Below are 16,049 nucleotides of genomic sequence, written 5' to 3' on the forward strand. Positions count from 1 at the left end.
GCTGACGTCAAGGCTAACGCTGCTGCGGTTTCCTCATTACAAGACAAAATGAGTACTCTGCTATGTCTTACTGAGTAGTTAGGAAAGTTATCAGCGCTGAGGACGCATGCCACCGTGGTGTCATGCTTACCTAGCACGTGCGGGGTCCTGGATTTGAGCTCAGGCACTGTGTATGTTTGTGCTGATAGTAATGTCTCTCTGGACCTGCCTGCAAATGCTTGCTTGAGGACATGAAATTACCTTGACGTTTTCTGACGTGATGGCTGACGAAGTCTCCGCTGTGTCAGAGACTCCGTTTTAATGTGCTAGTGCTTTCTTTCTTTCTTTCTTTCATTTTTCCCCCCTAATATGAATGAAAAATATCAAAACTAAAATATATTATGGACAACCGGTCTGTCAATTTCTGAAGCAACATTTTTTATTCAGCAGCAAGCAAAGCAAGTTTGCTCAACTAAATTATTCATAAGAATTACAAAACTTGTCACTTAGAATGGATGTTAGGATATTCAGGTCATTTAGAAGACTGTGGTTAAAAATAAAGTGACCCAAATATATAGCTCTAGTTTTTTTTTTTTTTTTTTTTTTTTAGGCAAGTTTAAACTTTTAATTTTTATTTGACATTGGTCCTAACTCTGTTTCATGAGGAATGTCATTGGCTAGCCTGCCAGTGTTTAAATAAAAACCAATTCTTCGGCTGTTGTTGGTTTCTCTGTAGCCAGGTTGTGCGTGCCGTAGCTAGGCTGTAGGCACGGGAATTGTGTATGTGAGTAACAGAGAAACCAGAGGTCACGAGCAAATCACTCCCCAAGAAAAACTGGAAACAATTTATTACTTGTTCTGATCACTCCTTTTGTACTTAAAGCAAGAAGCAGTTGAAATATGAACTTGTCCCAGTCTGCTTTCGGGTGGTAACTGGAGCATAAAATGTTGAAAATCAATTATGTATTTAGGGAGATGAAACAGGCTGACATTTTGAAGGCCTACTATATTGTTTGGTGAACGAATCAGGGCATTACATCATCTTCCTGTGCTAACAGGGTGTCCCGAGAGAGAAAGACAGGATACCCCATCCTAGAGTGTCTAAACTTCACAGACTTGCATCTTGGGGGAAAAAAAATCCTGTTTTAAAAATTGGCTTAGTTTTCGTTGATGTTGCAAAGCATTTGGTACTTTTGATATAATCTATAATTTGCCATGGTTTATAGTAATGTGGTAAATAGCAAAGCTCTGTTTGTTATCTATGGTAATGAGGTGGTGAGATCTTTGCAGGAACGAGCAGAGCAGAGAGTTTGCAATTTCTCCTGTAGCCCCACAGAGTCTGAAGCTGCGCTTACAACTGCGTTGATGCTTGTGGATTTGGGGTGCTCTGTTGCCTTTGTCTTCACCACCCTGTGATGGAAGAAGTCCCTGGAGTCTGGGCTGCATCGAGCCTGTGTCAGTACAGGCATACACAGCGGCTGCATAGACTCTGTATCAGTACAGGCATACACAGTGGCTGCATAGACTCTGTATCAGTACAGGCATACACAGCGGCTGCATCGAGCCTGTATCAGTACAGGCATACACAGCGGCTGCATCGACTGTGTCCGTGCAGTCATACACAGCGGCTGCATCGACTGTGTCCGTGCAGTCATACACAGCGGCTGCATCGAGCCTGTATCAGTACAGGCATACACAGCGGCTGCATAGACTCTGTATCAGTACAGGCATACACAGCGGCTGCATAGACTCTGTATCAGTACAGGCATACACAGCGGCTGCATCGAGCCTGTATCAGTACAGGCATACACAGCGGCTGCATAGACTCTGTATCAGTACAGGCATACACAGCGGCTGCATAGACTCTGTATCAGTACAGGCATACACAGCGGCTGCATCGAGCCTGTATCAGTACAGGCATACACAGCGGCTGCATCGACTGTGTCCGTGCAGTCATACACAGTGGTTCGCCAGCTGGAGCTAAGATCCAAGGCCTGCAAGCAGGCAGCTACGGCTAAGTGGCACAAAACGGTGTGCCTTCACAACACAGTTACTGTCTTTGTTGTGCAAGACTGAGCTCCATGATGAAGGTGTGGGCAGAGCTGTTTCTCTCTGAGGCCTGGAGAAAGAAGATCTATTCCAAGCCTCTCTGGTTTTTAGGTGACCACCTTGTTTCTTCCTGTGCCTACCCCTATATCAAATCCCCTTTGGATAAAGATACCAATCACATTGGATCAGGCCACTGTAATGACCACCTGACCACTGCCAGTTATATCAATATTCTCTCTGTCTCTCTCTCAGGACTCCAGCATTCATGGTGGGTAGGCGCCAATGGCAGGGCTCTGGGCTCACACTTCTGTTGTTCATTGCTTCTCCTCATTGTTTAGCAAACATTCGATCATATTTACAGCTTGGGCAAGAAGGCCAGATTTGTCCTCAGGAAACCTGAACCCCATTTTTTATTTTTGTCCATGCTGACTGGTAGATGGTGTCAGATCTTAGATGCCAATAATTTTGCTTGAAGCTTTTTTTTTTTAATGAATTTTAAACATTTGTCTTTTCTGTGTTTGATCTGTTGAGAAGAAAAATACTTATCATTCGATGTCCACATTGGTTTTAAAGAGGATGAATTGGGTCCTTTGTGATTGTTTTCCTTTTAGTCTGTTTGTAATTTTTTAGATTTTATTCATTCTATCTATCTATCTATCTATCTATCTATCTATCTATCTATCTATCTATCTATCTATGCTTTGTGCCCTCACAGGGGAAAATGATTACTGTTTCAAGATTTTTCCTATAAAATCTGCAGCTACCTGAGATCTTGGTGCCTTCAAACTAGGCAGCCATGGAATAAGGGTGCCATGTGGTCCTCACCAAGATAGATAGGTAGGTATTCACTGGGCTATATTTAGAAGATGGACGAGGTGCCACAGTATTTGGATTTTGCTAGTATTTAAAGGAATCGTTTATGCCGCAAAGGCACTAATTTATTTAAGAAATTCCTGTGTGCAGAGAAGTGTTTCCTTGGAGTCTGCCTGATCAGAGATTTTAAAGTCATGGGCAGTGATTTCCCTTGTCAGTGTGAAGGAATAAATGTGGCACACCAGGCATGTTGGGGCACCCCTTTAATCCAGGTACTCCGGAGGCAGAAGGAAGACAGACTACAAAGCAAGTTCCAGAACAGCTAGAGAAACAATAACTTGGAAAGAGAGAGGGGGAGGAAGGGGGAGGGGACAGGGGAGGAGGAGAAAGATGAATGCTTTCAGAGCCTGGTATGGTGGTATATGCTTTACTCTCAGCATCATTTGAGAGACAAAGGCAGGCAATGTCTGTGAGTTCAAGACCAACCTAGTCTACATAGCTAGTTTCAGAACAGCCAAACCTACAAGTGAAGTCCTGCCTATCCTCCACCCCCACCTCCCCAGAACAGATTTGTGGTGGATTCAGGTTGGAAAATTGTGGATATATATTATTGTATATACAGGCTATAACTGGTTTATGTGTGTGAGCAAACTCTAGTTTTCAAAGTAATTTTAAACTTGCTTTTATTTAACTTGCTTGTTTGTTTTTTAGAAAGGGTAGCATGTAGAAATTTAAAGACTTTGGGCATGGTAGCATACCCCTGTAATCCCAGCGCTTGGGAGGCTGAGGCAGGAGAGTCAGAAATTCTAAGCCAGCCTGAGTAGACCTTGTGTAAGGCAAAACAGAAAACCCTAATTTTGGTGATTTGTGACTGTTCTTGTATTTGCTTATAACTGCTTTTTGAACATTATCATAGAAAAGTCATGGATCGAAACTTTATGTCTGGCTTGCCCAGAATCCTACCGTTCAGAGCACCCAGTTATGCGGTACCTGGCAGCAAGCCCTCCTTTTTGTGTATTTGTTGAGAGAAAATGCTGAGACAAGACAGGCATTGAAAGTTGGTCTTTCTCACCTCCTACAGCGTTTGCTACAGACTCCTTCCCAGGGACAACTTGGATCCAACGGAAAGACTTTGTTGTGAGACACAGCTGTTAAAGTACTTAGTACTGCTTCCCTCAAAACTATTATGGGATATGTGGCATGTGGTTTTTGAAACCATAAATTTATAGTTCACTTGAGCGTCTTAGGAATTGTAATACCTTAATGTCAGCAAATTGCTGCAGATCAAATTATAGAGTCCAGAGTTATTCTTTTTTTTTTCTTTTTAATTATGAGGTGTGATGGGACACACCTTTAATCCTAGCACTCAAGAGGCAGAGGCAGGAAAATCTTTGTGAACTGGAGGATAACCTAATCTATGTAGCAATTTCCAGGCCAGTGAAGGCTACACAGCAAGACCCTGTCTCAAACCAAAACAAACAGAAAAAACTCCAAAGAAACAAAAAAGCAAATCAAAGAGCAAAATGAATTCTCGGTGTGGTGTGGTGTGGTGTGGTGTGGTGTGGTGTGGTTCTGCCTGCCTGGAACTTATCTTAGAAAACAACAACAGGAAAATAAAGAAATGAAGCCAAAGCATTATGGTAAAATAGATACAACACAGGTGCATGCTTTAATGCTTTCCAGGTTGGTTTTTTGATATCATGAAATGAATTGTGTTTTCATAAGCGCCACAGTCCGTCTCTAGGATTTTCTCCCCAGCTTAAAGACAAAGTCTCTGTCCTTTAAACAATAGCTCCTCACCGCCCTGCCCCCAGTGCCCTTAGCCTTCTATCTACTTTGAAGCTGTGTGGATTTGCTGAGTCTAGCTACCTCATATGGCAGAGTCAAGCATTTGTCCCTTCGTGTCTGGCGCCCCTAGTTATCCCTAAGTTATATCTGTACAGCTTTCATCATAGGCAATTGCTTTTTAAATCATAAAATAATTTGGCAGGTCACTGTGGAATATTAAAGTTTTGAGACAGAAATTTGAAACCCATGCCTTCAGGGCCAGAAGGTAGTAAGTAGCATCTAAAATTTATGGAGCAGTTACTGCCTATCAGACCCAGCTCCAAGCTTTGCAGGTAATAACATCCCTACCCTCACCCCAGCCGGGTGAGGACAATACAGTCAGGAATATTCCAGTGTTTCATAAGGGACACTGAAGTTGGAGATATGATCATGTCTTTCAGATAGTGACCTGGCTTGCAGGTGACAGGTGGGGGCTTTAGCTCCAAAGCCTGTGGTGCTGCAAGCTCCGCCCTGGTCCCAGGGGTAGAGGGAGCTGTGTAGGTGCCGTACCCTCCATGCTGTGGAGAGGAGAAACAGGCCTGGTGCTGCTGAACCTTGCACATTTGCAACAGAAGCTAGAAACCCTTCCCTGCTTCTGACCTCCTAATTGCTAGGCACAGACAGCCTAATTCAGCTAAAGACAAAACAAAGCTTGCCGCCAGACAGCATATCTGGGGCCCACTAGGTTGAGGCTTTTGCTCCAGAAGTTTCAGATAACCTTTTCTTATCCAGAACCTGGGGACAGTTTGCACCCCCAGGGAGAGTCCTACTGCTCCTCGCTCCCGCAGCTGCACCTTGGATATAGCAGTTTCCAGTAAATGTGTTGAATGATGATTCTTCACGGCAATCATGGTTTCTTCCCAAGTGCTGCCAAGAGTTCACTGAAAGTCTAATTTAAAACAAAACAAAGCCGTCGGTTTCGAGAGGCTCATATCCTTTCATGTAGAGCTTCATAATTTATTGTTTCATTTTGGGCTTTTTCGAAGACAGTGCTGATTAAAAACGGACTTTAAAGTGCCCCCACCCCCCTCGCGCTTTTCTCGAAAAAGCCTGTCTCACCAAAGAAACTCAAATGTATGCAGTGTGTAACACATCTAAACTGAACTGTCCTTATTTTACTACCAGCTGCTAGTTTTCATGGCGTGGTTACTGCAAGCCAACCACTATGCTAAGGGTTTCACATGCCTTTCTTTCATTGTGGACTCCACCAGTTAAGAGGTTTTGTGAATTTATATTGAATACTAGAATGGGAAGGCTTTGGGGATGCGTACTTGAATTTATTAACCTTGCACGTGAATCTGTTCAGGACCAACTGATCTAAAAGACCAGTCCAAGGTCATTCAGATGTCGTCTGGCCATCAGAACCCCTATTGCCTGTATAGCCACATAGACTTTGTTCAGGTGTGATTACATGTTCTCATGTCAACAGCTTCAGAGCTTCAGGTCATGTCTAGATATTTTAAAGAGCTATATCTTGGTCCATCCATGTTACTATACAAAATAAAGAAGACTGAGTAATTTTTAAGAGTAAAATTGAAGAGTTTATTGTGTACCATTCTGAGGATCAGTTAATCTATAACTCTTGTGCCAGGCTGCTTTCTGGTTTTAAGATGGCAGCTTCTTGCTGCATTTTCAGATGTTGGGAAATGGAAAGGCAAGGGGGCACTAGGGTGGTGCCCCTTCACCTCTTTAATAAGGGCCCTATGTCAGAGCCACAGGCCCACCTTTTAAGGTAGTAGCCTCCTTTATCCTTGTTTTCAAGAGAAGCCTATTCATGCGTGACCCCCAGGACTGTCTGAGGCTTGAGCATGCCTGAAGCACAGGAGAATGTTGAACCCTGCGTATATGCTATGCTTTCCTCCTGCCCATCGAGACCTAAAGTAACAGTTACATGAACGTGTTAAGCACAGGAGAGATTGACAGTGGCTAGCAATAAAGCAGAGCAAGTAAGCATAGGCTAGCAGCGTAACCTCAGCTCTGAGTATGCAGACAACTACCAAAAGACTAACAGGCAGACAGCATATGTCTGGAGGATACACTGGGTAGACTAATAGGTAGACAGCATATGTTTTGGGCATGTGCTGGGTAGGGGTCATTCACACTCTGGAAGCACAGTAAATGGTTTTATCGTGCCACTCAATGCCGATGCAGGCCTTATGCACACCACTCTAGGCTAAATCTCCAGTCCCATTTTAAGTGGCCATGGTGGCTCATATCTGTAACCCTAGCAGTCTGGAAGTTAAGACAAGAGGACTAGAAGTTCAAGGTCATCCTTCCTTAGGAAATGAACTTGAGGCTAGCCTGGGCTATAAGGGACCCTGATGCACACACACACACTCTCTCTCTCTCATTCTCTCTCTCTCTCTCTCTCTCTCTCTCTCTCTCTCTCTAATGTAAAAGCCTATGAATTAGAATTTTCCATTTAATCCTTTTGGATCATAGTTGACAAAGGATAAATGAAACTACTGACTAGAGGGGATGCTTGTGCTCTCCTGGGGTGTATATTGTGTGTATACTGTTTTTGCACCACCATGTGAGTTTAAGAGAGACACACATTAAAACCATGTAGACGTGTGACTTGCTTCTCTCTCTTTTGGCTAAGATACGGTGTAGTACTCAGGTGGCCTTTGACTCTGAACTGTCCCCTATGAGAAATGCTTTGGATTTGGCGTTTACTGTGGGTAAGAATAGAGGTCCAGCCGGGTGGTGGTGGCGCACGCCTTCAATCCTAGGACTTGGGAGATAGAAGCAGGTAGATCTCTGAGTTCAAGGCCAGCCTAGTCTACAGACTGAGTTCCAGGACAACCAAGGTGACACAGAGAAACCCTGTCTCAACCTACCTGGTCCTACTCCCCCCAAAAAGAGAGATCCAAGCCCACATCTCATTAACATAGGACTCTAAGGTAATATTTAAAATGAGACTATAAGGATAATTTCTAACCTAAAAACAAGCAGTTCCCATAGTAACGGAGTAGCAATCACTACATTCATCGGAAACTGGATTTTGGCCTACATTTTGGTAGATGTGAGTGGGTTCAAAGCTCAGCAATGGTGAGGAAGAAGGCAAGGCTTGCATCTTTTCCATTCAAGAGATAATCACTTGGCTTTTTAAGAAGTTATCTTCCCAGAGCTGGTTATGGTAGCACCTGCTTTTAATCGCATCTCTTGGGAGCTAGAGGCAGGAGAATCTGAAGTATACGGCCAACATCAGCTACACTTTGAGTTAAGGGCAGCCTGGGCTACGGGGCCCTGTCTCAAAAAAAACAAAAGTAGGGGGAGCGAGGATGGGGAGGATAGCTTAGTGAGTAATAGTAGTCTCTGCCAACCGGTAACCTAAGCTGAATCCCCCGGGCCCACGTCGAGGAAGGAGAGGAGTAACCTCCCCCCCCCCCCCGCCCCCACTGTCCTCTGGCGTCCATGCACAGTGTAACCCACACACACATGCACACGCACACACAGTAAGGAAATGTAAAAAAAAAAATTATTTTCTTGAAGACAAGAGCAACCTACCTTTTGTAGATACTTTTAAAATCATGGAAAGGTAACTTGATTTGCAAACTTTATGTAGACATTTAAAACAAGATCATTTTAGATGAAAATTATTGTCACTATTACTGTGTGTGTGTGTGCGCACACTGCGTGTTTGGATGTGCATGCTGTGGTATGCATACTGAGGACAGAGGACAACCATGGTAAGCGTGGATTCTTTGTTTTGTTTTTTTGTTTTTGTTTTGTTTTGTTTTGTTTTGTTTTTTGTAACCTGGGTTTTCCAGGCTTGCATGGCAAGTGCCTCTACCCACTGAGCCATCTCCGTGGACCAAGACAATTAATTTAAATTTAGCAGAATACAATTGAATTTAAAGTAGAAGGAATTTAAGTAGAAGGAACTTGAGAAGAATTTCTTATCTCAGTGTCCCTTCACAGATTGCTGGGAAGGTCGGAAGAATTTCTTATGCCTCTCAGCTTTTGGCGGGATCATAGCCCGATAAGCCCGTGATGTCATACAGATATTGTAATTGTGATCATTGAGTACAGTCGACCTACCAAGGTAGCTTAGCCTGGTCTGCCTTTGCTGTGCTGTTGCTTTTCAGCTAGCATCTTCATTATCCTGCTCTAACCTCCTAAGAGCTGCCTGTACTGGGATTATATAGCTCCGGTACGCTGGCTCCCCACCGCCTTTAACATCCTCAGAATACCTCAGTAACCTCTTGGTGAGGAGAATCATCTAACACAAGCCCGTTTTGTAATGAAATGTCGAGTGTCTCCTGTAGACACGCAGGTGAGTATTTTAGTAGATACAGTGGGACGCAAAAATACAAACCACAGTACCCCCAAACACTGGCAACACTGTGTGCCTCGGAGTGCTTGCTGGCCTCATCAGCATGTGACAGGGGACTGTGGGTCTCAACACTGCCCAGCCTCGAGAGAACACAAGCTGTGAGCCTGGGAAAGAGGCCAAATCGAACTCCAACTATGGTTTCTTCTCAATTTGTATCGATTTCACACCATCGTGTAGTGGGACTGTTCCCAAATCATATAGTCATAAGTCAGCGACTGTATATATAGAAAAAAAATTGAAGCACCCAGGACCACTTTGGGATGATTTGGTACAACCTGAAAGGCCCCCTTATCCATTGGCAAGACACTTAGTGTTTGTGATAACTCCAGGCTAGCTAGGCCTTGTTTGTGTTTCAAATATTTATCAGGTGACACCACATCCTGGGCATGTGATAATAAAACAAACGAAGCTCCCTTCCTTGTTCACAGTCTAGGAGGACAGATGGCTTTCTGTGCAAATAGAAGATAGTGTCACGGGAGCTGCAGAGTGAGGGGACTGGGATTTGGTGAGAGCGCATGGCAAACCGAAGCAAGCCTGCTCTCTGTAGCGGATCGTCTTGGTAGTGTAGGCTTGGTAGTACAGCTTTGGTTGTCAGAGAGTGAACAGGAGCTGTCCAGGAGGAATGAGAATATTCCAGGTACAGTACAAGGATCTGTGAAGTTTGGTGAAGTGGCTAGGATTGGGGTGGCAAACTTAAGCCAGAGGTTTGAAAATCCAGGAGTTAACCACAAATCCGTAAATCATGAGGCATATAACCCCGTCTGTGTAAACAGTCACTGGTCAGCTCCAGGCATCAACGGCTTTGCTGAGCTTATATGCAGTTTTGTATGCATGTTTTGGGTAATCTATTTATTTATTTTGCTTGCCTGTTTGTCGTGAACATTGTGAAGCTTGATCTGCAGTCACTTTCTCTGTGACTATGTTTGGTTTATAGCTGATTGCATGTTCTACAGTGGTCCCGTAACACTATAATGGTGGTAAAAAGTAGTCCTTTGGCTTAGTGATTCATCCTAGCTGGTAAGTAGCACAGTGCACCGCATATGCTTGTGGTGATGTTGATGTAGAAATATAAAAGCTCATGGGGACTCTGCATATGTGCAGCATACTGTTTTATAGGAAACTTTAATATTAAAAAAAGAATGTGCCAGGCATGGTGGCGCATGCCTTTAATCTCAGCACTTGGGAGGCAGAGGCAGGCGGATTTCTGAGTTCGAGGCCAGCCTGGTCTACAAAGTGAGTTCCAGGACAGCCAGGGCTACACAGAGAAACCCTGTCTCGAACCCCCCCCCCCCCCCAAAAAAAAAAGAATGTTCTACTTATAAAGAAATTTCTGTAATGCAGTATGCTGTGTCCTGGCTGTAGCAACCTTCTATACCTTGCATTTAACACATCTCATGGTTGAATAATATGACTAGGTTTCTCTAAATACACCCTGCTGATTGCACAGCTATGAAATTGCCTAGCAATGCATTTCTCAGGCTGTGATCTTGCGATAAGAGTACCTAAGAGGTGGTCCTTTGAAAATTACCAGTATATATTATATTATTATAAGCCTTCGTCTTCATGCTGTTTAGGTCCTGTCTTAGTTAGGGTGTTATTGCTGTGAAGAGACATCATGACTGTAGCAGCTCTTATAAAGGACAACATTTAACTGGGGCTGGCTTACAGTTTCAGAGCTTCAGTCCATTGTCATCGTGTGGGAAGCATGAGCGCCCAGGCAGACATGGTGCTAGAGAAGGAGCTGCGAGCTGTGCATCTTAGTCTGCAGGCACCCAGAAAGAGACAGGATGTTTTACACTAGGCATAGCTCCAGCATTTATGGCCTTAAAGACCCGCCTCCATAGTGACACATTTCCTCTGACAAGGCCAAGCCTCCCTCAGCATTCAAACACGAGTGAATCTATTGGGGCCAGACCTATCCAAACCACCACAGATCCCCAGACTCACTCATATTGTATAACTGCAACTCTGTAACCTTTGGCCTATGTCTTTCCTCCTTATCCACCCCAGCAATTTAAAACAAATCTTACACATTGTTGCCAATCTTATACATCTTTTACCATTTACTTATAAATGGTATTCATTTCCAATGGCTAAAGCTTCCTATTCCTATGCTATGGGCATGGTGGAATGAGAATGACTCCCTAGTTATCATTTGCTACCTAGCCCTGGTTTCCATTGCTGTAATGAAATACCTGGGATAACCCCCTTGAAGGAAACAATGGCTTATTTGGCTCACCATTTTGTAGGTTCCAGGACAACGAGTTGCAAGGCGGCTTGTGATGAGGCAGCCCACTATGGCAGAAGCAAGAATTCTTACCTCATGGCCAGGAAGGTCTTCCACAGTTCTCGTGGGCATGCTAAAGAGTTCCCAGTATGGCCTCACCTTGGAAAGGTTCCACCACCTCTGTCAGCACCATCTTAAGGACAAATGCTTTAACGCACAGGCCACTGGGACGTTTCAGATTCAAAGTATAACACCTCATCTAAAGGATTCATTTAGTTTGTAAACCAGATTTTCAGGAATATAGCTGTGGGGGTTTGAATATGCTTGGCTGTTGGAGGAGTGGTCTTATTGGCGGAAGTGTGTCACTGTGGAGGTGGGCTTTAAGACCTTCCTCCTAGCTGCTTGCAAGATAGCCTTCTGTTTGCCTCTGAGATGTAGAGATGTAGCAAGAACTCTCAGCTCCTCCAGTACCATGCTTCCTGCCTGCCATGATGATAATGGACTGAACCTCAGAACCTGGAAGCCAGCCCCAGTTAAATGCTGTCTTTTATAAGCATTGCCTTGGTCATGGTTTCTCTTCACAGCAATGGAAACCCTACCTGAGAAAATGGCTTTTATTTTAGTAGCACGTTTGTCCGTGACTGTAGTCCCTTTACAAGTATTTTATAGTTTGCCTGGTGTTCCAGCCTTGGCCTCCCCAGATGACGGACTGTAAGCGGTAAGCCACGTAAGTGGGTTCTTTCCTAAGCTGGTTTTGTTCAGTGTTTCATCACAGCACAGAAATAAGGGCAGTGGGGGCCGGAACCTATGCTTGGGTCGCAGTCGCCCTTCCTGATGCTCTACCTGTCCTCTGTGTCCTTTATCTACACTCTACCTTCAGCTGTGTGTGAATCTCTGCTGCTTTGCCTGTAGTTAGGTGCTGTTGAAGGCGTGGAGAAGCTGGGCATGAAGCTCCCTCGTTAAGGATCCTGATTCCGTTATGTTTTGGATAGCTAGATCTGAATTCCCAAGCCTATTTCTTTTCTTTCTTCTTTCTTACTTATGGCAAAACAATTAAACAAACAGGCAAACAACACAACAAAACCGTAAAAACAAAAACTCACTGTAAAGCTAAAACAAACAAACAAACAAATGTAACAGGAGCTCTTTTCTCTTGAGCTTAAGTGGAGCTGTACTGTTACACATAACACTAGCACTTGGCTCTCCTGTAACTGGTGTTTTGCATTTAGCAGTGCGTACTCAGGGTTTGGTCATGATGCATCCTGTATGAAGAGTTTTCTCCATGTCCCTCCTCCACACACTCTTAGATATATCGGGGTCTTATTCAGCCCAAACTGGCCTTGTGCTCTCACCTCCCAGGTACTGGCGTTAGAGGTCATATCACACCTACTGTGTGTGTGACTGGAGATGGAGCCTAGGGCCTCCTACACACGTGCAGGCCAGCATTCTGCCAACTGAACTACGATCCCTAGCCCAGAATTTCCTTCCTTTTTAAGGATGAATAGTACTTCATTGTATAGACACACGAATGTATTCTTTGTCATTATGGGTTCTTAGTTTGCTTCTCTACCATGCTTATTGTGAATGCTGCATGCAGACACTGCTTTGCCGTCCTGATTTCAGTTCTCTCTCCATCCCACTTTCCTCCCCCCTCCTGTCCCTCTGTCACCCTGTTAGGTTTGAAGTAGCTTCATTGTGCCTTACTCATGGCTCGTGGTGGTGGTAGTGGGTTCTCTTCTGCCCAGAGAACAGCCTCTTAGTCTCTGTAAAGCTTGTATGTATTCACCCTGTTTATCACAGGTTGGCCGTTTGTCTTGCTGAACCGGGGGCCTTATTTTTGGCCAATAACTTAGAGAATTATTTGGGAGAGAACTTGACAGTAAAGGAAGCCCTTCCCCGTGTCACGAGGAAGTGTTGGTGTACTTTCACATTTTAAATGACTGTATACTTTTCATGCCAGGACTGAAAAAAAATGGAAAGGTTGGGTTTTCTGGATTTTTTTTTCCATTTTTTATTAGGTATTTAACTCATTTACATTTCCAATGCTATACCAAAAGTCCCCCATATCCACCCACCCCCACTCCCCTGCCCACCCACTCCCCCTTTTTGGCCCTGGTGTTCCCCTGTACTGGGGCATATAAAGTTTGCAAGTCCAATGGGCCTCTCTTTCCAGTGATGGCCGACTAGGCCATCTTTTGATATATATGCAGCTAGAGTCAAGAGCTCCGGGGTACTGGTTAGTTCATAATGTTGTTCCACCTATAGGGTTGCAGATCCCTTTAGCTCCTTGGCTACTTTCTCTAGCTCCTCCATTGGGAGCCCTATGATCCATCCATTAGCTGACTGTGAGCATCCACTTCTGTGTTTGCTAGGCCCCGGCATAGTCTCACAAGAGACAGCTACATCTGGGTCCTTTCAATAAAATCTTGCTAGTGTATGCAATGGTGTCAGCGTTTGGATGCTGATTATGGGGTGGGTTTTCTGGATTTTTAATGAGATCAAAAGCAGAGTTATAAAACAGAGTGAGGAAAGGTATTTCTACAGGTCAAAAGCAGTACATATATATACTATATATATATGTGTGTGTGTGTATATATAAATATATAATATGTATTATATATATAATATATATTATATATTTAGCTTTGAACATGGCAACTTTGTTGTCTAGGAAAGAATAGTCCATTTAGCCTTTTTCTTTTTTTTCCTTTTTTGGGGTGGGGTGGGGTGGGATGGGGTAGTATGGGTGGAGCAAAGGTCACACTCTGTAACTCAAGCTTAGCCTCAAAGTTATGGCAGGCCTCAGCAACCCCCCTCTCCATGCTGTAGTTATAGTGTTAGCCACTGTACGGGTTGTATATAAGTCTGATACTGTAATTTAAGGAACAGTTTTGCCTTTTTGTTTCTCTCTTGTTTGGTTTTGGTTTTGATACAGGTTGTCAATCCCTAGCCTAGACTGGCCTGAAACTTTTAGGAATTCTGCTGCCTCAGCCACCTGTGGCCAGTAACTATTAGCTTTGGAACTGTCCACGGGACTCCTTTGGCCTTCTTTGCCCACACAGCCGTTGTTATGTCTCTGACTTCAGCTTTTTACCTTAGAGCTAGCGGGCTGCTGTGGGTACAGTGGCTTCAGCTCACCCCAGGTCAGCGTGAGCACTCAGCTAGGATTTTATTTTTCCGCTCCTCCTCCTTCTTTTTTCCTTCTCTTCCTCCTCTTCTTCCCTTTCCTCCTCCTCTTTGTCCTCCTCTTCCTCCTCCCTCTGATTGGATAGATAGATCCAGATCTTGTGACTTACTTGTACCATAGCCAGAGGCCCCTTCGGTGCTTTGCGATGAGTCATTTCCTAATCAGTGCCAAGCCTTGGGCCTGGAGCTCCCTGCCCAGGGGTGGGGACAGCAGGCCTGTCTGCAGCTGGGAGGAAGTCCTTGTTCCAAAAGAGCAGGGCAAGGGTCTTCGGGAGGAATAGGATGAATGGCCTGAACGGTCCTGAGGGTTCTACCCATGGGGGTGGGTAGGGCACACCCTGTGTCCCCTAACCTGCTGTGGCCATGTGGATTCAGAGTGACTGCCAGTGTCTTAGACAAAACCCAAGAGCAAGGTAGCATCTCAGCCCTAGGGGATTTAACAGGTTATCTGGGGAGAGTCCCGGGTTCCTTATCAGAACGGAGGTAGAGGGTGGGCTAGGCCTGTGCGCTGCAGGAGAGGAAGCGGACACAGGGTCAGGGTTGCTAACTAGAGTGACTGGGCCAGGGGCTATTTAAATCTCTAGTGCAGAAGTTCCCACTGGATTGAGCCAGGAAGGGACGGGGTGGGGCCAAGGGTTAAGAGGCTTGGCTGTGGGAAGAGAGGGCTGTGGACACTGAAAACAGCCGACCAGGCCTGGAAATCCTGGCTGCCTGGACCTCAGCTGAGAGGTTCTTAGTGCCTTGGGCAGTCGTTTGGGCCTGCATTGGTTGTAAATGACTGGGGTTTGAGTGAAAGAATCGTATTTAATAAGTTTGAAACAATACCGAGGATGGTGTTTTTTGGATATAGACGCACATGTGGATTTTATTTCCCATTTTGAGATTGGGTCTTAGTAGCCCAGGCTAGACTACGCCAGAGCTCATGACCCTCCTGCCTCAGATTTCTAAGACCCAGGACTATAGTGTGCATTGTAACTCCTTGCTAGTTAATAGCTTTAATTGTTTAGTGCACCCACTCCCACATCCTCAAACTAAGTATGCAGCCTTATCTTACACAACTACCAGGTTAAGCTTATTACAGTAATTTCTTCATTAAACCTAAAACAACTCAGTGGTTTTGAATGCTGTTGCCTATCAAGTAGGTCTGTTCTAATATTTTTGAGCAAGGGAACCCCCCCCCCCCCCAGTGCCTTTATGCACCGTGCTGAATTTATTGCTTGGTTCTCTGTTTCATACAGGTTCCATCCCAAGGTAGTTACTGCTTACCTCACTGATTGCAGAGCCCTACTATGTCAACTCATTTTATTAACCTCAAAGCAGGAGAAATGATAACCTTTACAGAGTATGGAAGACTGTCTTAAAACACACCCATTTAAATGCTGCCTTCCCCAGGAGTTCTGGATGATTGAGTTGACTGAGCCCACAGGCTTTAGCTGTAATTCAGAGAGGAAGGGCGTGGCTTCCACCCCACACTGGAGCCCTGTACTCTGAGAAGCCCGTAATCTGGTGAAGGGGCTTTTACCATCAAAAAGGTAGGTGAGGGCATGACGGCTGTGGTGGGAGCCAGGGGAAGTTCCACATCCAAATGGCAGTGCCGAGTGGTGCGCCCTGACTTCCGAGAAGGGCTGC

The 16,049-nt window shown here is 44.7% G+C and overlaps 1 protein-coding gene across 12 annotated transcripts in view; it reads left to right on the plus strand.

Moving 5' to 3' along the window:
* The window catches only part of Tanc1 (tetratricopeptide repeat, ankyrin repeat and coiled-coil containing 1), a 234,393-nt gene that overhangs the window by 44,106 nt on the left and 174,238 nt on the right, over positions 1-16,049 (plus strand). The window contains exon 1 of one of the 12 annotated variants that reach the window (XM_006500036.4): positions 9,262-9,644. The exons of the other annotated variants lie outside the window; for them this stretch is intronic. The gene's annotated coding sequence lies outside the window, so the exon portion shown is untranslated. Of the gene's footprint in view, positions 1-9,261; positions 9,645-16,049 lie in introns of those variants that run through there. 12 annotated transcript variants of the gene reach the window in all.

This window comes from Mus musculus, chromosome 2, assembly GCF_000001635.26.
Source record: "Mus musculus strain C57BL/6J chromosome 2, GRCm38.p6 C57BL/6J".
In the NCBI taxonomy this organism is placed as follows: Eukaryota; Metazoa; Chordata; class Mammalia; order Rodentia; family Muridae; genus Mus; species Mus musculus.